We start from the raw sequence: 22,673 nt of genomic DNA on the forward strand, positions 1-22,673 counted from the left end.
TAAAACCAGCAAGAGAAAAGAAATAAATAACTTACAAAGGAGCTCCAATATGTCTGGGAGCAGATTTCTCATCAGAAACTTTACTGGCCAGAGTGGCATGACATATTTAAAGTGCTGAAGGAAAACAACTTTTATCCTAGAATAGTATATTCATCTACAACATCATTCCAACATGAAGAAGAAATAGAGACTTTCCCAGGCAAACGAAAGCTGAAGGATTTAATCAACACCAGACCTTTCCTACAAGAAATACTGAAGAGAGTTCAGTATATTCAGTCTAAAACAAAAGAACATTCATAAACAATAAGAAATCATCTGAAGGTACAAAACTCACTGGTAATAGTAAGTACACACACTATTACAACACTGTAATTGTGTTGTATAAACTAATATTTTGAGTAGAAATACTACAAAATGAACTTATCAAAAATATATTACATATATCTTATAACAATAACTGGGTTATGAGAATAATATAAGAATAATATCAAGCCTCATGATAACTTCAAATCAAAAAACATACAACAGATACACAAACCATAAAAAGCAAAAAATTAAAACATACCACTTGAGAAAATCACCTTCACTAAAAGGAAGACAGGAAGGAAACCAAGAAGAAAGAAAAGACTATAAAATAATGAGAAAACAACTAAATGGCAGGAGTAATTCTTTACTTATTAATAATAATTGAATGTAAATGGACTAATATATCCAATCAAAAAACATGGAGTGGCTGAATGGATTTTAAAACAACCACAACAATAAAAACTAAGATCCAATAATCTATTGCCTATAAGAAACACACTTCATCTATTAAGACACATATGGACCGAAAATAAAGGGATGTAAAAAGATATTCCATGCACATGGAAACCAGAACAGAGCAAGAATAGCTATACATATAATAGACAAAATACATTTCAAGACAAAAACTATAAAAAGAGAAAAAAAGGTCATTATATAATTATAAATGGGTCAATTCAGCAAAAGGATATAACAACTGCACATACATACGCACCTAACAATGGAGCACCTAGATACATAAAGCAAATATCATTATAGCTAAAGAGAGAGATAGACCCCAACACAAAAATAGCTGGAGACTTCAACATCCCACTTTCAGCACTGACAGATCATCCACAAAGACAATCAACAAATAAATATTGGACTTAATCTGCACTGTAGACCAAATGGACCTAACAGATATTTACAGAACATTTCATTCAACAGCTGCAAAATACACATTCTTCTCAGCACATGGATCATTCTCAATGATAGACCATACGTTAGGTCACAAAACAAGTCTTAAAATATTCAAAAAATTGAAATTATATCAAGTATCTTCTCTGACCACAATGGAATAAAACTAGAAATCCTTAACAAGAGGAATTTTGGAAACTATACAAACACATGGAAATTAGACAATATGCTCCTGAATGATCAGTAGGTCAATGTAGAAATTAGGGCAGAAACTAAGAGAAATGTTTGTGGCAATAAATACCTACATCAAAAAAAGTATAAAAACTTCAAATAAACAATCTAATGATGCATCTTGAAGAACTAAAAAGGCAAGAACAAACCAAATCCAAAATTAGTACTAGAAAAGCAACAATAAAGATAAGAAATAAATGAAATTGAGAGGAAAAGAAAATACAAATGATCAATGAAACAAGAAGTTGTTTATCTGAAAAGTTAAAATCGACAAAACTTTAGCACCACTAAGAAAAAGAGATAAGACTCAAATAAATACAATCAGAGATGAAAAAGGAGACATTACAACCAATACCACAGGAATTCAAAGGATCATTAAAGGCTACTATGAGAAATTATATGCCAATACATTGGAAAACCTATAAGCAATGGATAAATTCCTAGACACATACAAATTACCAAGATTGAACCACGAAGAAATCCAAAACCCAAACAGACTAATAACAAGTAATGACATAGATGCAGTGATAGTCTTTCAGCACAGAAAAGCCCAGGACCTGATAGCTTCACTACTAAATTTTACCAAACATTTAAAGAAGAACTAATGTACTCCATAAATATATACACCTTCTATGTACCCACAAAATTTTTTTAAATGCTTAGGGACAATCTTTAAAGGAAAGGAGAGAGATATGAGGATAACTGAAACGTATGATCTTTAGTTGGATAGTGGGTTTAAGAAAAACAATATTAAGGACACTTTTTTATTATTTATTATTCTTATAAGAAACATGACTATGAAATGCATGTAACAACATAACACCAATGTCCAATTTCCTGAGTGTGATAAATATATTATGTTTGAAGAAAAAAACCATAGTGTTAGTGTCAAAAATATTCAAAGAATTCTTGCCAATGTACTTTAAAAGTTCATAAGCTAAGTTGAAAAAATGGGAAAAGGAAATAAATAAGCAATTCACAGACAATGAAACCTAAAACACCAAGAAGCATATGAGATGCCTAAAATACAAGTAATAAAAAAACTCAGAATAACATTAAACTATAACACTTTATACACTTTATATCCATTATGTTGGCAAAAATTAGGAAGACAGTAATGCTACATTTGGCATGAATATGTGGAAAAGGTAACGCACCCGCAGTTAGAAGTATAGACTTGCAGTCATTCCAGAGAGCACTTTAAGGTATTTAATAAAATCAAACATTAGTAAATCCTAGAAACCCCCTCTTTAATATGTATCCCAGAAACAACTGTTCATAGATCTATAAGGATGCATAGCTAACAATGTTCATCTGGGCATTATGTATGGAAGTGAGGAGTTTATGACAATCTAGGTATGCATCTATGAATGGATGGGTAGGCAGAAAACGGGGAGTGTGTGCAGTGGTTTACTAAGCAGCTGTCAGAAGTAACACACAAAACATAATGTTGATGAGAAAAGAACTACAAATAATGAGATACAAAGTACCTTGTACTTATGCAAATTAAAAACACATGTAAGCATAAAATAATAACATAATTTTTCAAAGAATCATACATCTCTAAAGACATAGAGTGAGTACCCAATCATGGGAAAGGGAGAATGGAGAGAGATGGGTGATAAAGGGGAAAATATTCAAGAGGACATCGAGACGAAGTATCATTGAACCACTAGGAAATATAATTAACAGGACACTCTATATTTGAAGTCTAAAAGAAAGAGAAAAAATTAAAATAAAATAACAAAATCAGGGTAAGACTAGATCATCTTTAAAGTTACTTCTCACTCTAATATTCTGGTTTTCTATGATACATGAGATCTTTCTGCACTGAGTAAGCCTTGAGAGACCATTTGTATCATTATCCATTAGTGGGATGAAGCCAAACACCTGCAAATCCAGTAAATTCAGACAAACTACACTCAGGGGAGCTAGCTTCACATCATCTGTCAACAAGGACATCAAAGAGAGGTGGGAAATCAAAATCATCTGTCTCTGGGCTACAAGCCCTGGCTATGACTCCCCAAACACCAATCATAGCAATTCTCAGTGTTCCTATAACCCTCCACATCTGTTAATTGCTTAGGGCTTCATATTCTACCCTGGAGGCCTATTGGTGTTTCCAGTTTAGTTAAGGAGAGAACTAAAAGGATAGACAGGTAAGTTAAAAGCATGCAGATCCTGAACAAATGTTTTGTCACCAGAAGCCACAATGCAGTGTGGCGATAACTATAAAAACTGAGATTTTTATGGCTGATTTTAATCCAAGAAAGTTTAATTAGGACCCCAGAGAGGTGTCTGTGGGGAGATGAAATCCTGTTCCATACGATGAAAACAAAAATTTCTTAACAATTGGGATAGGCATAAATGAAATTGGCAACCACAAAATATAGTTAGATTTTTCTTCCTGTGTATTTTTCTAGTAGAATCCAATATTATGAAGAGTTAGAGATGATGTGATGAATATTTATCACTGGGTAAGTCTTTCTGGACTACAAGTCTCTTTAGAGTCCCTTGCAACATGGAGATTATATGGTTCCACCAAGTGTGTTATGTGTTTGTGCATGTGCTCATGCACTTGGAGACAACACACTACTGGAAATGAGGTTATTAAGCAGTAGGATGCTGCTTCTGGGGATGTTGAATGTAGTTACACAGTTTATCTTTATGGAGCTCCTTCCAATCCCTAGAGAAGCCTCGATGTGAAAGTCTAAGAATGCAGAACACATTCACTTGGTAGAATTATAAACATCAAAATCGGACATCAATGTACAGTCATTGATAACCTCAGGAGGTGATCAATCTACTTGCATCTTTATGCTTCTGCTTCTTTTTTCTTAGGTATTGCCTTTTTTCTCCTTGACCTGTCAGAAATACATTTTTTCCAGCTTTAATGAGATAATTGACAAATAAACATGTGTATGTTTGAGGTATACAACATGATGATTTGATGTAAGTATACATTGTATAGTGATGACCACAATCCAATTAGTTAACATATTCAGCATCACTCACAGTTATTTGTGTGTGTGCACGCATGTGTGCATGTGTGTGTAGTGAGAACAATTAAAACCTGCTCTCATCAAATTTCAAGGTAAAAAAAATAGTTATTAACTATAGTCATCAGGCTGTGAGAGGAATGTGACACTAAGGTTATTACTTACTATGTGTCCTTCATAATTTGTTATGCACCTGCGTGTAAACAGTATACTGCTATCTTTATTGAGTATTGGGTCAGGAACACTCAAAAAATAATTATGTCATCTCTTCATAAAATCTCTGCCCAGAAACCTTGTGAAGTATTGCAATGTATATGATCTTAAACTTTACTGATATTTAGAATCGTATTCTGGTATTGAATTCAAGCAGTGCCCATTAGGTCCAGGATCCTATTTTGAAAAGACAAATACCTCTCTCTGAATGCATTACATACTCTGCTAGGAACCCCAAATTACATAGGCCCAGACAGCAGATACCAAGTAGCACCTTGTTCTTAGATTCTTGCTTTTCTTCTCTGGCTTACCGTAGAGCTTCTCCTCTTAATCAGAAAACCTGCAGACCCATGAATATGAAAATAATTGATTAATTGTTATGCAGCAAAAATCAATCATACCTCAAGTAGTTTGTAACCTCTGCATATACAAACATCCCAAAATGCAACATCTCTTTGAGAGCTGGATGCTAAGGGTTCGGTTCTGCATAGTTGCTGCAGCTAAGCCACAATACCAGAGTAGCAATCTTTGATGACAAATCCTTCTCTTACCCTCAAAATCTCCTTCCAAAGTCACACAAGGGGCCTTCTGTCCATATCTCTGTAACGGTGAAGAGAAAAAGAGAAAGGAATCCCACTGTTTAAGAGTTAAATGACCATGACAGTCCCTAAAAATGTGTCCTACTCTACCATACTCATTTCTTGATATTATATAGTCATAAGAATTAGAACTCTGTAGGAATTAATTTTCTACACATCTCCACTAGTGGAAAGAAGTACCATCTCCCTTTCATAAGTAAAGCCTCTTGCAAAAATCTTGTCTGAGCAAGATGAAATAAAATTCCCCATGATTTCACCATCAACCTTCAATATGAAAATATGAAGGCACTAAAGGCTAAGGTAAGAAGGAAGTCAAAATGGTGCCCCCTAGTGTTATGATCGCCAACAGCCTGGAGACCATAGTAATGCGTGGTGTCTCTGTAACAGAATGTGGATCATCATAGATTAAAATCTGCAGTACCGAAACAACATATGCTATTTACTACCACCTACACCAATTCAGCCAGGAAATAAGATCTAGAAAACCCTGAAATCAGCTATGTTGCTTTCAAATATAGGCATTGGATGAGTCTCCTCATTTCTCTGAATTACAATGTTTTCAACTATAGTTTAGGGGATACTATTTTATCAGTACTGGATTGATAACAGGAAGAAATGAGATTGTAGAGAGTTATTTAAAAGCTGCAAGCGATTCTACAAATTAAATGAAACAGGTTGGTAATAATTAGGAAATCACATTGTGTCTAGCCCAACACAGTTCTATATTTAAACTTGTAGTTCTATATTTAAATGTTAATTGGCATTAGTATTTTGGGGGAGAAATCTTATTGGAAAAGTTAATAAAAATAAAGAAATAAACATGAAAATGCATATATTAAAAAGAGGAACCAACCCATGTTATCAGTTGAAAGGTATATGCCAGGATGGGTCCTGATTCTGGTCTTCCTCACTTCATTTGGGTCAATCTGTAAACAGTGCAAGACAGAGCCTGTAAGCCAGTGCCATAAAATTCAACTTTGCTTCACTTCCATTTCAAATGTAATTCCAGTGCCTTTCAACAAAGATTTATTCTGAAGCCAACTCTTTCACATCCCATTAAGTTGGTGTGTTTTATTTGCATGAAATTCCAAATTGATCTGATGTTGATGTCCAGGCACTCTACAAGGAGGAGACAGAAAAGATCTGTTAAAATTAAAAATTGCCAAAGGGAAGACACACATAATTTTTTAGCTTAAGCTGTAAATAGCACTTTTTTTCCATTATCAGATTGTCATTATAATTTCCAAAAACTACAGAAGATGATGCCTGAGCCCTGCTTAGTTTCCAACTTTTTACCCTGCTTGGCATCATTCTCTGAGCATATGCTCTGCTCAAAAGAAATGAAACAAACAAACAAACAAAAATACCCCTGCATCACTTGCCACAAATGAGGAAAACATACTAATAATAGTGTATGAAATATCTCCACACAGTCCCAGCATTTAAGAGCTTCCAAGGTCCTCCCAAGACAATTTTCTGCCCATGATTATTCTGCTTTCAGTATGTTTAGAAGCTAGTTTCTCAACTCCATTGTTTGGGTGCATAGTAATGCAGGAGTTTAGTTATGAAATATATAAGGAAAGGGCTAAAATTTGTCTGTAAAAATATTTTTTATCCATATCTACATGTTTGATAGCAGTTCCCAATATTTCAAGCTATAAATCAGAGTATGATTATAAGATATTGGTGGGGGTGGGAGAAGCTACGAAGAAGAGGAATGAATTCCAAGAATTCATGAACATTTGTTGAGGGTTAGTACCTGCCAACTACTTAGTTGAGTGATTTGTCTACACATTCTCAGATAATCCTACAATTATTCTCTAAAGTGGAAGTCATCCCAACTTGATGATGGCAAAAAAGAGGCTCAGAGAGGCTGTGTCAGTTCTCCAAAGCCATACAGCATTTAAATGGCAAAGCAGGTACGTAAAACCTAAACCTTTTACTCCAAATCTCACATTTTTTTCCACCTAACTCTGCTATCCTCAATAATCAATAGTCCAGATCCAATGACATAGCTATTAGAGGTTCCCCATTCAGATAATCAAAAACAAGAATTTGTAGAAAAACATTTTAGCAGTTGGCACCTTAATTTCACGTAAGGTAAGAACTTTGTTTTGAAAGGTGCTTTGGTTACTTTAGCTAGGAAATGTGAAAACATAATGGTTTGAGTGAGAGGAGATACTTAACTGCTTGGCTTAAGAAGAACACAGATATTTGGATTTGGAATAAAGAAAATAGGAGGAGGGAAACATAAAAAAGGAGGGAGCTGGAAAACATTGTAGTGGTCTGCAACCTGTTAAGAAATGCTGTCAATCCCAGCACTTTGGGAGGCCGAGACGGGCAGATCACGAGGTCAGGAGATCGAGACCATCCTGGCTAACACGGTGAAACCCCGTCTCTACTAAAAAACACAAAAAACTAGCAGGGCGAGGTGGCGGGCGCCTGTAGTCCCAGCTACTCGGGAGGCTGAGGCAGGAGAATGGCGTGAACCCGGGAGGCGGAGCTTGCAATGAGCTGAGATCCGGCCATTGCACTCCAGCCTGGGCGACAGAGCGAGATTCTGTCTCAAAAAAAAAAAAAAAAAAAAAAAAGAAAAAAGAAATGCTGTCTAGGAGAAATCTCAGTGGCAAATTGGCCAGAAGACTTATCATAACAAGAAATTGCTTGTTTTAATATTTAAGTTTATTGCTATATATCTCTATGAAATCATCTTTTATCTACTAAACTTTCAGTACAACCTACTTCATCCCAAATTCTTGTATGAGATATCTAAAAAAAAGGAAGTTTATTGTATATCTGCATCAGAAAAGGGTGGTGAAAGGAGACTTAGGGCTCAGAAGGCACAGGAAATTAGAAGCAGAGATGCCCATGTGACTGTGGAGGGGGGCAGTGTGCACCCCATAGATGTGGAAGAAGGAATGCATTAATTCATGTAAATGTCAAGGAAATCATACACTTGACTTATACTTGATCAACGAGATCCTATTGTCTTGGTAACATCCTCCTGTTCCTACCAGATATGGGTTAGTAGACAAAATGTCTAAAAAAAATTGACATTATTCTCTTTCAATAACATCTCACCATGGTTATGATTGAAAAATAGTAGCAAAATTCCTTTCCCACATACCCACTATTTTTGTTGATGTCACCATCTGCCTGTACACTTTCACTCCCAAAAATCCATAAGCAAATTAAGATGATTTCTTCAGGTAAAAACCTGCAGATCAGCAGTCTAGGAAATCTGGCATTCAGTCAAATGTGATCTCTACCAACAATAGTACTGCCATTGTGTAAGTTATACCCCCTTTGCAAAGGGTTATCCATATCATGTCCTGCTCCTCCGAATAGACACAGACCTTTAAACGCTCAGGATTACTGGCCACAAAACTCACATACAGAACTCTTATTATAGCAATAATAATAGCATTGAAAGAAACTCAGAAATCATCTAGTTTGACCTTCCAAAGATTGCAATAATCCTTTCTACAATAGACCCAGTGAGACTGTAATTCGTCTTCTTGAGCACATCCAATGACAAAGACATCTCAAAAGGAAATTCTATCTTTGGATAATATGAAACTTTATATAAAAAGCTTCCTTATATTGAGCCTAAATTATATTACTGGTCCTACATAAGTTCAGGCATTTGGAACAGCATACATTTTATTCTTCTTCCCTCTGTCTTTTCTTCAATTATTTGATGACAACTCCAACGTCACTACTTAATTCATGCTAAATGCACTCAGTTCTTTGAGTCATTTCCAGATGCTTTACCATACCAGGAAATACCTGGGTACATTCCATTTGTCAATACTCCTATAAATGTGTGGTGTGCTGAAGGAAATCCTATGTTCCAGATGTGATCTTAGCTCTGCAAATTTCAATTGTATTTTTATATCCCTCTTCTGCAAATGGGTCCTTCAATAAAGCAAAACAAGATGGTTTTAGCTTTTTACGACATTGTATTACACTTAAATCATACTGAGGTTGCCACTGCCTGTTACTTAAACTTTTGAGAAATTCTGTCACTCGCTTTTTAAATTCTTGTTTGATCTTTTAAAACCAAAGTTTAGTACACCACATTTATCCTCTTTTAATTAGATTTTCTAGTCTACTGCTTTGGATCCTTGGCTGTGATAACTAATGTATTCACATCTACCCCTTGCCACATTGGAATGGCAGAACATTTGATAATTATACATTCTGTGCTTTTTATTAATATGTTTTCATAACTGATGTAATCACAAGAGCATAGACTCTAAAGTGATCATGATTAAGATTTTCATTTCTCTTCTGCTAGCTATACATACCACACAGCTAATAATCCTGCTTTTATTGAGCACTTACTATGTTCTAGCCACTCTGCTAGTGACTTTCCAGAGATACTCTATTTTAATTCTTTCAAGTTATCAATGAGTAGGGAAATATATTTTTCCATTTTTATTATAGAAATATAAAGCAGAAGTTTTATATTTCTGTTTAAGCATACACAGCTAAGTGACTTGCACATAATTCACCATCCTGGTTTTCAGTTCTGCAAACATTTACTCTTTCAACATTCCATCTTTGATTTCAAGGTTTGTGAAATTTATATTTTTATTAACTTGTCACAGAGAATTTTCTTCTTTTCATGTATTTCTTTCTTCCAAACTGGTTTCTTTGTGTACCTTTTGTATTCTTCCTGCCTGCATTCTCTTTTCTCTTCTTTTTTCTTTTCTTTTTATTCTTTTCTTCTCTCTCACTTTTTTCCTCTCTCCCTCTTTTCCTTTCTCTAGCCTCCATTATCTCCCTTCCTCCTTCCTTCCCTCTTTCCTTCCTACCTTTTTCCTTTTTTCTTTCCTTCCTTCCTTCCCTTTCTTTCCTTCTGTCCTCCATTTCTTTCTGGTAGTATATTTGCATTATTGCCAAGTATTTCTTTAAAAATATTTCTCCTTTTTAATATGTGCAGATGATACTCTATCCAGAACTTCTATTGAAAGTAAATGACTTTTAAGTCAGCTCTCTCTTCTTATTTAAGACCTGTTTGTTTTCATTTCTTAGCTGCACCCAAGGAGTAGGATGCCTACTCTTCTGTCTAGTTTTCTGTAGCTTCAGGGTCTGGATGGAGGAGGATTTCTTCTGCTGGGCCCGTGTTCAGCCTTTGTGGAAGAGCCCAAGTGCTTATTTTTCTTCAGAGATTTCTTCCAAATGTCCAGGAACCCAAGATCACCTAACCTGTGCACTCCTTCTGGGTTCACTTCTTTCCTTAGCCTAGGGTTTTAGAATACTGTGAGCCAAGGCTGGTTTTCTGCCTCTTCTAAGATTCTGAGTTCATGTGATAGTTCATAGAAAATTCTCTTCTTACTTGTTTTCTCCGTTTACTTTCCTCCTTAGTTTCTTTCTTTCCAAATTACTGAGAGTGTGTGGGAGGATAAAGGGGCATTTGTTAATACAAAATCTCAAGATGTTGTCCACTAATCTTTTACCATAGTGTTTCTGGCAATTGGACATTGCCAGAAGTTAATAATTGAGCCCCATCAAAATCTTCTATTTCTTTCTCTACCATTACATTTGGCAAATTAGAGCATGTATGTATCTAAATGAACACTTTCTGTTGTTTTTTCAAATTTTTTTAAATGTAGGGAGAAAAAAGTCCTGTGATTCTGATTTCTTTCCAATATTTTAACCCTATTATTTTCTTATATGCTTTTTTACACATCGGAAAATTTAAACAAAATTTATTTGATAATATGTCTCATGTGATAATATCATTGATGTCAGAATCTTTGTTGTAATACTTCATAATCCTGGGATAATTTAGAAAAGAGTCAAATATTACGTAGCTAGTATAATTTTACTGTCATACAGTTCGCAGGCCTCAAGCTCGACTCAGAGGAATTTCTACAAAGATTTCGTGTATCTTACAGATACACTATATATCACTGACTCTATCCTCCATTTTCCCTCTTCTTTTCCATGATTCTTAACAATAGGGCAGAGGAATAGGACCCCAACACCATCTTATCTAGGAACATTGTCTTTTCCTTGGAGATCCTTATCCTAATATCATAAAGATGATAATGCATTTGGGACATCCACAGTGCACTGAATTTTCTACATGAGAAGAGTTCTTTCTTATCATAGAGTTGTTAGGAAAAAAAGCCATAATATTGTTAAGAAGATAACTAGAAAAAAAAGAAAACAATTATTCAAAAATCATTGAAACATCAACTAGGAGAAAGTATTAGACAGTTGTAGAAGAGAGGAATATGAGCTTCAAATTCTGCTTCAATATTAAACCCCTTTATATACACTAACACCAGACCTCTGAGTCACTAGGCCTCTTTTCACAACATTATCTTTCTTTTAGTGCCTTCTTAAAACAATCCCTACAGCCTTGCTATAAATATTTGAATAACTTCCAGGTAATCACCTGTATTCTTCTTAAGAGACCCTAGGATAGAAAACTCACTCGTTTGTAGGTCAGCCCAGTGCATCACCAAAAAGCTCATACCTCATACTCTTAGGAAGCGATTGGCCTATTTTTAAATTTTAAAAGTAGAATAAAATTATATCTGATCCTTGTAACTATGATAGAGATTTTCTGTCTATATGAGCAAACGCTAAGAGGAAACACTGGCCAATGAAAGGAGCAGCTGAACCATATGTGAAATTAGTTTTTTAGAATACTATCTAGAATCAATAATGTTGATTAAGAAAAGGGAAGACTAGACTGGGCACTGTGGCTCATGCCTGTAATCCCAGCATTTTGGGAGGCCAAGGCAGGCGGATCACTTGAGGTCAGAAGTTCGAGCCCAGTCTGGCCAATGAGGTGAAACCCCTTCTCTACCAAAAAATACAAAAATTTGTATGGTGTAGTGGCACGCATCTGTAGTCCCAGCTACTGGGGAGGCTGAAGTGGGAGAATGGCTGGAACCTGGGAGGCAGAGGTTGCAGTGAGCCGAGATTGCACCACTGCACTCCAGCCTGGGCGACAGAGTGAAGTCCTGTATCAAATTTAAAAATAAAAAAAGAAATGGGAAGAATGCTGTGCTTTATATTAAATCAAACTCCCCCCACCTCTATTTTCAGTGCCTAAAACTCTCCCTGGCATATAATGCTTAATACACATTTTGTGGAATAAATGGATGTGAGATCTTTCTATTAATACTACATCAAACCATTGAGACCTCACACAACGGGTATATTTCCTTTTCTACACAACAGGTACCATGGTCTCTGGGGATTTCCCTTGTCTAGGATGAACATTTCTGATTCCTTCAACAGTTCTAAAAGTTCTTATATTGACTTCCCTTCACTTCATGCCAGTAGTAGGACCTCGAAGTTGCCCAGTATAGAGCCTAAGTTGCTCTAACATTGCTTCTCATAATATTTCAGGTGAGATATGGTAAGATAAGTGCTGGAGTGAGAGGAGCAATGGGAGTGAGCTTACTTGTCTGAAAAAAAGAAAAACCAAGTTTTTTTTTTTAAATTTACCTGATTTGCTTTCTGAGCACCTTCTTATAGCCTTTTAGAGATCATTCTTTCCAACGCATCTCAATATTCTTTTTCCACCCCTGAGGCAGTCACGTAAGGATCTTTACCTCCTCTCCTTCGCTGCCACAGAACTGGATGTTCTTTCCAGACTCTCACATGATCATGAATTCTCTCAATCCTCAATTTTTTGTTTTTTGTTTTTTTTTTTTCAAGATGGAGTCGCACTCTGTCTCCCAAGCTGGAATGCAGTGGCATGATCTCCGCTCACCGCAACTTCTGCCTCCCGGATTCCAGTGATTCTCCTGCCTCAGACTCAAAAGTATCTGGGATCACAGGTGCCTGCCACCATGGCTGGCTAATTTTTGTATTTTTAGTAGAGACCGGGCTTTGCCATGTTGGCCTGGCTGGTCTTGAACTCCTGACCTCAAGGTGATCCACCTGCCTCAGCCTCCCAAAGTGCTGGGATTACAGAAGTGAGCTGCTGCACCTGGCCCTCACTTCTTTATGCTGATCTCTACCTTGAGTATTCTGTGATGCAAAAATACATGAGAAAATGGGGGCTATCACTTCAAACGCAGGTTTTGTTTGATCACCATTTTCCACATCTTGCTGACATTTGAGAGAAGTACAATATGAAGCTTCTTTGGCATTTCCAACATGAAATTTAGCAAGTTTGAATTAATCCTTTGTGAGGCCCATCCTTTTCCTCTCCCATTAGAATGAAATATAGCTTTAAGCTTGAGTTATGTATCTTAGAATATAGTTTAACAAAAGCAAAAACCTAAAAAAACAAAAAAAAAAGGTATGGCATTCTTGGTATTTGTGGGTGAACTCTGTGGTGACTATTTTAATTAATTTATGTAATTGGAATTTCACCAAGACATAAATTCACTCATATCTATTTTTAAAGACAAGAATATTGATCTTGGACCAGCAATAAATTCCTGTAATATTTGTCCTCAGTAAAAAGCCAAGACAATTCTAGGCCATTTCTTTTTGTCTTGAAAACGTTATGCCAAGACCATCATTTTGTTGGCTGCATACATCCTGATTTATATTCGATGAGAGTTATAAAAGGCTTTTATAGTGGAGATGGCCGAGTGACATTTTCCTATAAATCACCATCATTTTTACTGCCACAAAGTTCTAGGACTGAACTTCAAATACAACCGTGCTGTAAACTCTGTGGATGGAACCACATACTTGCTGAATGAGAAACGTGTTTCCCTTTCACCATGAGTGACTGCATATTCCAGTCAGTCTCTGGCAGATGAGAGCATCACTAAAACCCAGGGAACCATGCTCAGCTCTGATGGAGCAGACTCATGAATCATTCAGGTCCGTACAGATACTATATGTTGAGCTGAAATAACCTCGCCATTAGACGTAACAAGAATGAGGGGAAGCTAATTTTGGCAAACATCAGTATTGTGCATCAGAAATATAACACTGCAGATTAGAATCCTAGTTCCTTCAATACGAATCCTTATGAGCATGTCTTCTGGTCACGGAGGTGTCATCTGTGCACATAACGCTCCTCACCCTCAAGTGACCACGCCTGTTAGATTCAAAGGTAACTTGCCTTTGTAAGAAAGCAGTGTAGAGCAAAGATGAGGGTACCAGGTATTAGAAGCTCTGAATTTTCTTTCAACCCATCTTAGTGAAAATAAAAATAAAAATAAAAACCCTGGATTTAGAAGGCAGAAGAATGGCTTATGTGATTTTAGAAAAAGGGGTATTAAACCTCTTCATCCCTAGATTACTGATCCGTAGTCACAGATGTTCTATTAATAATATAGGTGAAAGAAATGTCCCTGTATCCGCTACTCCCACTAAAGTAAATTAAACCTGGTTTAAGTATCCACTTACTAAGAGAAGCAAAAGCTTTAGGGTCAATTCTGGATGTTCTCTACCGTACTCTTTGTGGGTGCCAGAACCCAGACTTACATAGTCAGGGAAGACTGTGACAGACGCCTCTCATCTTCAGTAACAAAGTGGTAGCCATTGTGATTGTCTGTTTCCTAATACTGTTATTCACTCAAATATGCACAGCTTTTGCTAGCAGCCTCATGTTCTCCATGTCACCTTCAGATACAGAGATCTTTACCTAGGCTCCTAAAGTCCTGGAGCTTGGTGCCAAGTCTCTCCTGGTACCAGCATAAGTCCCCTACACCAAAGATCTTTCTACCTTCGTAGTTTTATTATGAGCAGGAATTATCCAATTCATTCCACTTTGTTCACATTTGCAGTCTGGTAACATTATCTATCTGGTTTAGACTGGGCTCTGTTTCAATCCAGTGAAACCACCGCCTGCCTCTTCATTTTGTCTCTGACAATGGAGCCTCATCATACTGACAGCCTTGTACACACAAAAGCCTAGGCTTGCGTGCATGTGTGTACAGACACACACACATATGCATGCGCACACACACACACACACGCATGCACACACACACAGTTCACTGGCCCTTCTAGATAAGGAGAATTCAGACCTGCTGGATTTTCTTGGAAGAAGTGGAAATAGTGGAGATGTTTTCATTCTACGTCCCGGTGAGTCCACAGCAAGAGTGGGGGTTGTGAGGAGCAATTACAACACCTCATTTATTACATGAAATACAAAAAAAAAAAAATCTCATCTACTTTCTTGGTATTACCAAATAGACACTCATTGATTCTAAAGCTAGACTTCCAATTTGTTTCTCTCTCCTAAGCTCCAAATCTGTTTAGTCAACCCTCCAATTCCTCTTGGCAACATGTTAAAAAACAAATTCACTGACCAGGTGCGGTGACTCACACCTGTAATCCCAGCATTTTGGGAGACCAAGGCAGGCGGATCACGAGGTCAAGAGATCGAGACCATCCTGGCCAATATGGTGAAACCCCATCTCTACTAAAAAAAATACAAAAATTAGCCAGGCATGGTGGCACATGCCTGCAGTCCCAGCTACTCGGGAGGCTGAGGCAGGAGAATCGCTTGAACCTGGGAGGCAGAGCTTGCAGTGAGTTGAGACTGTACCACTGCACTCCAGCCTGGCGACAGAGCAAGACTCTGTCTCAAAAATAAATAAATTAATTAAAATTAAAATTAAAAAAATTAAAACTAAACTTATCATCACCACTCCACTCACCCACCTACCATTTCTCCTATAGTATGTGTATCTGTAAATGACATCGCCATCATCCAGCCAGAAACATAGGTCTTATCCTTGAGTCCTCCCCCTTTCCCCTTTCTCAGTCACATATAGTCAACCACTTAAAGTTCTATTGACTTTCCAAACTTAAAATCACTAAAATCTGTTCACTCATCTTCTACCATTCTAGATCAGTCCCCATCATTTTCATCTTGGGTTGCTACTATAGCTTCTTAATTGCTCTTCCTACTCCCAATTTTGTTCTGGGCTTGCTCCCAGCCAAAACACGTTACAGCCGGAGTGTTCTCTGTAAAATGCATGTCATTGCAGTGTGCTAATAGTAATCTCTCAATAATGCTTTTCATATGATTTTAATATATCTCCCCTACTTTCTATTGGTTACCTTTTTCCTACAAAGTCCTTTTCCATTGTATTCTTAAGAATAAACTAAGATGCTGTAGCAAATATGAAATATACCAAAATAGAATCATGGTTCAGTACAGTAGAAGCTTTTCCCCCACCGTCCTGAGCAGGTGTCAGTTCTCTGGAGATGCTTCTCCTCCAAGTTGTTATTCAGGGACTCCAGATGCTTCCATCCTGTTGTTCTACTATTCTCTAAGGTCTATCTGCACTTGTATGCAGCCAGATCCAGGAGAAAGGGCATGGTGCAAGGCATCAGGGAATCAATGCACCAGGCCTGGAAATGGCACCTATCACTTCCACTCCTACTACACACCACCATACCCAAGAAGAACGGGGCATGGATTCTGTGAATGACCAATACATATGTTGTTGAAGTTAACAGAAAGATAAAAGGTCGTAACCATCACTCCTTCAGTTTGTTAGGAAAGGTTTCCTAGAAGTGGTAGATTCAGGTCTCTGAGTGGCAGAAGAGGGTTAGTATAATTAAGAATATGAGCTTTTGAGACAGACAGACTTAGGTTTAAATCTTGCTTCTAGTGCTTATACTAGTTGGCTCAGTTAGGTAATTTATTTCAAATCATCCAAGTAGTGATTTGAAATAAATCATACCAAAAAGCATGAACTTTGTTTAAGGACTAAGGGAAATTAAATATTTGGAACAATTGGCTCGATCTGTGTCAAAAGGAAGTCTTGCTAAATGGAAGTAATTACCATTAGTTATTGGTTGGGTGAGATGAAAGCTGGAAAGAGAGGTTAGAAAGGAACAGTTTGGAATATGGTGAATTCTGCCTTGTGACATTTGGCAAATTACTTAACATATTCCAGACCTTTGTTTTTTTTCATCTACAAAATGAGCATAATTCCTTATACCTGATAGATTAATATGAGACACAAATGCAATATGCATATAAATGTTGGCATCATGTTCAACCCTTATTCATGAAAATTATGATTATGGAAGTAAGCTTGGTGTATCAGGAAGAAGAAATTATCTACATGGTGAAAACATTTTTCCCCTTTCCGAGAGAATAACTGACTATTTCAAACTCTCCACTTTCTCTCTTTAAACTCTTAGTAAGAGTTTGAATTTTCAAACCACAAACTCAAGTATGCAAAAAATGTAAGTATTTTTCCTAGTTTCTGTCCAAAACTCCTATGGCACCTAGAGCAGAAATTGAATTTTGCAATTTCAAGGGAAATTCATTCACTTAAAGTTTTTCTCAGTCAATTCCAAGTAAACTCAATCAATTTATGGTTCAGCACCTCCCTAACTTTGTGGGACTCCTAAGAATCAGGAGACCCTTGAAGTAACTTAGCACCCAGGAGAAGACACTTTATTTTAAGTCATCAGCTACCCTGCTGACGTCCACTAAGATTTACACAGCCCTGTTTGATTAGGGGTTATCCTTAGACTTCCTTGACTGCCCTTTGTCCTCCTTGTTGTCACTGCTGCCTAGTCCCTGTACACATAGCACATGTTTTCATCCCGGCTGCTTTCCTGACTACGACATCCTTTGGCACAACTGGATTTTCCACCACAGTACTCTGTATCTACAGAGATTCCACAGTATTCTGTATCTACAGAGAACTCAGCAGGACTGTCCTGGTTTCTCTGCCCTGCCCACTGTGCATCCACGTCTCCTCTACTCCTTCTGTGTCACAATCACTTGGAAAAATATCTACAAGTCTGTTGATTCCTCAGGTTCAAAGAGACAAATCATGGTAATTTCTCTTTTATTTGAAGATGTCCCAAATCACTCGGGAGGTCTGGCATCTCCCTCTTTCTAAATAATCCCAGGAGAAGGGCAGAGGCAGAACCCTTCAGAGCAACAACAACATCAAACTCATGGGCTTCCTCTCAGCGTTTCTCTTTTCTTCTCCAGATCAGATAATTGTTTCAAGTTTAGAGATATTTGATTCCACTTCACTATGAAAACTTGAAAGTCATGAATTTTATACCTTAATCTCTGTGTTGTTGTGACGATTCTTTCCTAAGGACGAGAAGGCTTAGGTCAGACTTCCAGGGTTAGTCCATGCCTATTTCAGATCACCTCCCTTTCACTGAGAAAACAGAGGCATCAAAGAAGAATGATGTTGTCTCACAGTTGCCAAATTCAAAACCCCTTGTATATCTTGTATACTCACGTTTGATGTCTTTCTTGCCTACCCCTGTCCTTTGGGACTCTGCCTCATTCCCTTCTCAAGGTGGTCTCACAATATAATTTTTTCTCTTCCACATCAGAGGTCAACAAATATTTCCTGTAAAGGACCAGATAGTAAATATTTCAGACTTTGCTGGCCATGCAGTCTCCGCCGCTACCTCAGAACTGTGTTATTGTAGCAGGAAAGCATTTATAAATAATACATAAACAAAGAGGTCTGACTGTGTCCAAATAAAGCTCATTTATGGACACCAAAATTTGAACGTAGTATAACAAAAAAAGTCAGATATATATTAAAATAATATATATATAAAATAAATAAATTATTTTTAAAAGTTGTTAACCACTTGCAAATGTAAAAACTATTCTTAGCCCACAGGCCATTAACAGTCTACAAAAGTAGTCAGCAGACCGAATTTGGCCCACAAGCCATAATTTGTTAATCCCTGTTCTACATTATTTATCTCTCATTACTTAGCAGAAGATTGACAACCAGTTATATTATATGCTCCAGTATCTTATAACTTCTTAAAAAATTATCTTCCTTTGATTCTACAAGCATGTCTAGCTACTATATTACTTCTCTGTTGATCTTTACGACAAAACTTCTTAAAACTATTGTACCAGTTAATCCCACATCCTCATTTTTCAATTATTTTTAAAATCATGTTAATGTAGTTTTCATGACACCACTATTATGAAAGAAAAAAAAAACTCTCATAAAGGTCATCAATTATCTCTGTTTCCAAACTGAGTGACGCTTTTGGGTCTACATTTTATTCAACTTGCCAACAGTTTTTAATCCAGCTGATGATATACACAGGAGACAGCCAAGGGTCCCCAGCGAAACACCACCTTCAAGCCTAAAACAGCCTGAAGGCTGAAAAACCAGACTGTGGGTCCAGATGAAGCCGGCTCTTTCCCGACTGATTCTGACCATGCCCACCTGCGCACTGGGAGAAGGGGGTGGAGCCACAGCAAGTCCGTGCGTTTCGTAGTGGGGAGGAGCCTGGCCTCTAGTTTCTGTATGGTGGCCTGGGGTCCAATCTGTGAGGCAGGAGACTGTTGGTAAGACTCCTCGCTTTGCTGAGAGCTGTTTTTCGTTTTTCCTTTTTTGCCCACTAAATTCTACTCCTCACCCTTCTATGTGTCCGTGAGCCTAATCTCTCCCGGTCCTGTGACAAGAACTTGGTTTTAACTGAACTAAGGAGAAAGTTCTGCAACACTGACTCCTTCTTTCTTGCCACACCTCTTATTGCTTATGTGACTTTTAGTCCTCCTACGGCATGCACCACCCCTCAGCCTTTGCAGTGGACTTCTTTGCTTATGCCACAATTCCTTGGCATTCTTCCTTTCACTCTTTCTCTAAGTACTCTCATGTCTTTGATTCTAACCTATGTTCTGGCAATTCTGAAAACGTGTATTGCTTCAGCCCAGGCCATTGTTATGATCTTCAGACTCAAGTAACCAATTGCCTACTTGGTATGTTCATGTACGTGTGTAAGAGGCTGCTCAAAGTTGACAAGGATAAACAGAACTGCTGATTTCTGTCTCTACCTGAATCTTCTTTTTCCTCCAGACTTCTGCCTCCAAGTTAATGGCACCACCATCTACCCTGAGAGTCAAATCATCCTTGACCTTGATTTCTCTTTTCCCCCACCCACTACATGTTAATAAATCTATTTCATCCTCTTCATTTTTGCTGTGCAGTTCTCATCCAAGTCACCTTCTCTCTTAACTACATTGCTACAACTACCCCTTTTCAGTGTCCCTTCTACATCTTAGCTCCTCCAATCCATTCTGTCTACACAGAATTGAAAGTAATTTTTTATGCATGAATTAAATCATTTTACAGCCTCCTGTGGCTTCCCGTTGCACTAGCATGGCCTTCAAGAAGCTGCACGACTTGCCTTTTGTTTTCATTCCATGCCTCCTTTTCCTTTGATCACTGGCTCCCAGTCACAACCACTTTCTATCAGGTCCTCAACCACAGTAAGCTCTTTCTGGCCTCAGGGACTTTGCACATGCCTTTTTCTCTACTAGAAATATTCTTCCTATGGCCACTTAGATGTTTGTATTGAGGCCTGATGCCTTCTGTAAACCTGATTCATAGATTTCCACCCCTGACATTTACTCTCTAACCCAGCTTAGCTTCTATTACTAGTTATATTAATTACTTATGATACATAAGGCTTAAATAGACATATAAATACAGTTACATCTAGAAGTTATCTACTTACTGTTTCCTGTTTACTGCTTGTCTCTCTGACTAGAATGTAAGCTCCATGGAGTCACAGAGGTCTTTCTTTTTCACTATAGTACACACAACTCCTTACACTGTCATAGACACAAATTGGGAGTGAAGAAATGAACACGTGTGCTCAATTTCAACAAAAACCAAACACGCAAAAAGTGCTATGGACTAAATATCTGTGCCTCCCCTCCCACAAATTCCTATGTTGAAGCCCCAATCATCGATGTGATGGTATTTGGAGGTGGGAACTTTAGGAGGTAATTAGGTCATGAAGGGAGAGCTTTCCTGATGGGATCAGAGCCCTTATGAAGATACAACAGAGAGATACATAGTGGATCTCTCTCCACTATGTAAGGATACAGACATGATAAAGAAAATGTACATCTACACCATGGAATACTATACATCCAGAATCATGTCCTTTGCAGCAACATGGATGGAGCTGAAGGCTATTATCCTAAGCAAACTAACACAGGAACAGAAAGCCAAATACTCTATGTTCTCACTTATAAATGGGAACTAAACATTGTGTCCACAAAGAAGGGAATAACAGGCAGGAGGGCCTACTTGCGAGTGGAGGGTGGGAAGAGGGTGAGCATTGAAAAACTACCTATCTGGTACTATGCTGATTACCTGAATCATGAAATAATCTGTACCCCAAAACCCCTGAGACATGCAATTTACCTATTTAACAAACCTGCACATGTAAACCTGAACCTAAAATTAAAGTTAGAAAAAAACAAAAAGAGGAACTCATTTACAAACCAGGAAGAGGACCTTTGCCAGAAACCAAAACTGGCACCTTAATCTTGGACTTCCAAGCCTCCAGAACTGTGGGAAATAAATTTCTGTTGTTTAGGCCACACAGTCTATAACACAGATGTTTCTCAGCTTACAATAGGCTTATCTAGACAGGTCACATCACAATAAAACCATCATAAGCTGAAAATATCGCAAGTTGAAACGTATTTAATACACCTAGCCTACCAAACATCATAGCTTAGGCTAGCGCAACTGGGCAAACTCATCTTACGCAAAGCCTATTTTATAATGAAGTGTTGACTGTCTCATGTAATTCATTGAATACTGTACTGAAAGTAAGAAACAGAACTCAAAGTACAGTTTCTACTGAATATATATTACCTCGGTACTATTGTTAAGTCAAAAAATCCCAGGACAGGCCATAGTAAGTCAAGGATCTATATTTTGTTACAGCAGCTCAGGCAGACTAAGAAAGTATATCTTAGAATGTTAAATTTGAACGAGACTGTTAGTGACATTTAGCCTAATCCCTTCACTTTACAGATAAAGAAGCTGAACTCCAGAGTGACGTTGGTGAACTGGACAAAGTCACGGCTTAAACAGGACTAGAATACAATTCTTTCATTTCTAGCCCAGGGCCGTTTGTTCTATGTCACGGGGGAAAGACGAGAGACAATAAGAGTCATCTTTGTTCTGTGCTTTACACCCTTTTCTTTATTAAGGTTAATGTTTTCAACCTCTAAATAAGTTGCTAGAGGATAGGGACAGTCCTTTCAATTTGCTTAATGCAGCAAAAAGGGAGATAGCTGTATAAATTTTTCCAGACGTCTTGTTTATAGCCTTAAAGTCAGGGTCCAATAGAATTTCAATTGAATTTAGCCTATTTTTAATATTTCGAACCATAGATGGTTCATGTTTTCCATATAAACTCTGCAGTTCCATCTTAGTATTTTGCATTTCCATCCGCTTTTTCCACCTTCAAGTGGTCTGGCTCTCCCAGGAGTGTGGCAGCCAGATGACAAATGCTCTTCCAAGTAACCCCAGCAGTGGTTTCTCCTTCTGCACCAGGGCTAGGCAGCCAGCTCAGACAGTGGAAAGAGAAGGGGCTAGAAACCAGGCACCCTACTTTACCATCCTGGCTCCACCACTAATTCCCTGTGTCACTCTGGACAAGCCGCTTCAACGCCCTGGCCATGGTCCCCTGCTTTGTAGAATCAACAGTT

The 22,673-nt window shown here is 37.6% G+C and overlaps 1 long non-coding RNA gene across 2 annotated transcripts; it reads right to left on the reverse strand.

Moving 5' to 3' along the window:
- Window positions 1-2,264: 2,264 nt before the first annotated feature.
- Window positions 2,265-18,578, reverse strand: LOC103237343 (uncharacterized). 2 transcript variants are annotated; one of them, XR_012093860.1, is made up of 6 exons: window positions 18,418-18,578; window positions 18,232-18,333; window positions 6,096-6,168; window positions 5,195-5,243; window positions 4,918-4,983; window positions 2,265-4,295 (listed from the first exon to the last, which is right to left on the reverse strand). It is a non-coding gene; the product is annotated as an uncharacterized lncRNA (long non-coding RNA). The 2 variants fall into 2 exon arrangements; XR_498707.3 differs by having other exon boundaries at window positions 2,265-4,983.
- Between the last annotated feature and the right edge of the window lie 4,095 nt (window positions 18,579-22,673).

The sequence above is a fragment of the Chlorocebus sabaeus genome, chromosome 8, assembly GCF_047675955.1.
Source record: "Chlorocebus sabaeus isolate Y175 chromosome 8, mChlSab1.0.hap1, whole genome shotgun sequence".
NCBI lineage: Eukaryota > Metazoa > Chordata > Mammalia > Primates > Cercopithecidae > Chlorocebus > Chlorocebus sabaeus.